The sequence below is a fragment of the Elephantulus edwardii genome, unplaced genomic scaffold (assembly GCF_000299155.1).
Source record: "Elephantulus edwardii isolate Elephantulus edwardi_28Jun2011 unplaced genomic scaffold, EleEdw1.0 scaffold00048, whole genome shotgun sequence".
Lineage (NCBI taxonomy): Eukaryota > Metazoa > Chordata > Mammalia > Macroscelidea > Macroscelididae > Elephantulus > Elephantulus edwardii.
The window spans coordinates 1,523,602-1,523,831 of record NW_006399798.1 but is presented as its reverse complement, the minus strand read 5'-3'; the positions used below and the strand labels follow the sequence as shown (position 1 = coordinate 1,523,831).

The 230-nt window shown below is 59.1% G+C and overlaps 1 protein-coding gene across 1 annotated transcript in view; it reads right to left on the bottom strand.

Annotated features, from left to right (window-relative positions):
- Positions 1 to 230, bottom strand: part of SLC38A10 (solute carrier family 38, member 10) — a 31,664-nt gene that overhangs the window by 8,894 nt on the left and 22,540 nt on the right. The gene's annotated exons all lie outside the window — the stretch shown is intronic.

Genomic DNA, 230 nt, shown 5'->3' with positions numbered 1-230 from the left:
GCGTTCACGCCAGGGTCACCACGGAGGGTGTGAGCACGCACATTCACACCAGGGTCACTACAGTGTGAGCACATTCGTTCACACCAGGGTCACCACAGTGTGAGCACACGGGTTCACACCAGGGTCACCACAGTGTGAGCACACGGGTTCACACCAGGGTCACCATGGAGGGTGTGAGCACACGCGTTTACACCAGGGTCACCATGGAGGGTGTGAGCACACGCATTCAC